Source organism: Helianthus annuus, chromosome 11 (assembly GCF_002127325.2).
Source record: "Helianthus annuus cultivar XRQ/B chromosome 11, HanXRQr2.0-SUNRISE, whole genome shotgun sequence".
In the NCBI taxonomy this organism is placed as follows: domain Eukaryota; kingdom Viridiplantae; phylum Streptophyta; class Magnoliopsida; order Asterales; family Asteraceae; genus Helianthus; species Helianthus annuus.
The window spans coordinates 124,165,839-124,166,934 of record NC_035443.2 but is presented as its reverse complement, the minus strand read 5'-3'; positions in this window follow the sequence as shown (position 1 = coordinate 124,166,934).

Sequence of the window (1,096 nt, the reverse complement as noted above, 5' to 3'; positions counted from 1 at the left end):
CAATACCGAAACAAACCCAAAGGCGCAAGTTCACCTCATCACACTACGAAACCGCACCGAGGGGCCTGCAGAAGTACCTCCACCAACGGAAGAAACAATGCCAAACACATCTGCAGGAAAAGAACTCTCCCCCATCAACCGAGCCTACCAAGGCTCCTCGAGTTCCGTACCCCGGTAGGTTAATTCGTCAAAAGACCAATGAGCAATTCGCAAAATTCGAAAGCTTGTTAAAACAATTGCATGTCAATATTCCTTTTATAGAAGTCCTAACCCAAATGCCCAAATACTCTAAATTTATGAGGGACTTCCTTACACATAAAAAGAAAATTAAAATTTGCAATTAGTTAATTTAGGCGAAGAATGCTCTGCCCTCGTACTCAATAAACTACCCCAAAAGAAAATCGACCCCGGGAGTTTCACGATTCCATGCTCAATAGGGGAATCACCCGTTCGCAATGCCTTGGCCGACTTAGGGGCTAGTATTAACCTCATGCCTTCATCGATGTTCAAAAGGCTTGGCTTGGGAACCACGAGCCCTACAAAAATAAGCATACAACTCGCTGATCGATCAGTCAAGTTCCCACAAGGTGTCATCGAGAATGTCTTGGTAAGGGTAAGCAAATTCGTTTATCCCGTTGACTTTGTCATACTTGACATGGAGGAAGACACCGAGGTCCCCCTTATCCTAGGGAGACCCTTCCTTGCCACAGCACAAGCAGTGGTAGACATGAATGAAGGGACACTGACTTTGAGGTATGGGGACGATGAGGTGAAGTTCGGAGTTGGGAAGAAAATAGAGGACGACGACCCAGTCAATTACATGAAGGTTATTGATTCAAGCTTGGATGCCGCTCTCCGACGGTGTAACTTGGGAAGCAAGGCACTCCACTCAGAAGATATATAACCGGGAATCGGGTCTAGCCAAGGACCCTTATAAACGTGGCGCACCACGGAGGCATTCCGCGGATCTATCCTTAGTTTAGTTTAGTTTAATCTTTTAGTTTTTGCAGAATAAAACGCACTCATGGTGGTAATGGATGAAAAAGGGAACGAGAAAAATGGAACCATGCACGAAGAACAGAGCAACCCGACAAAA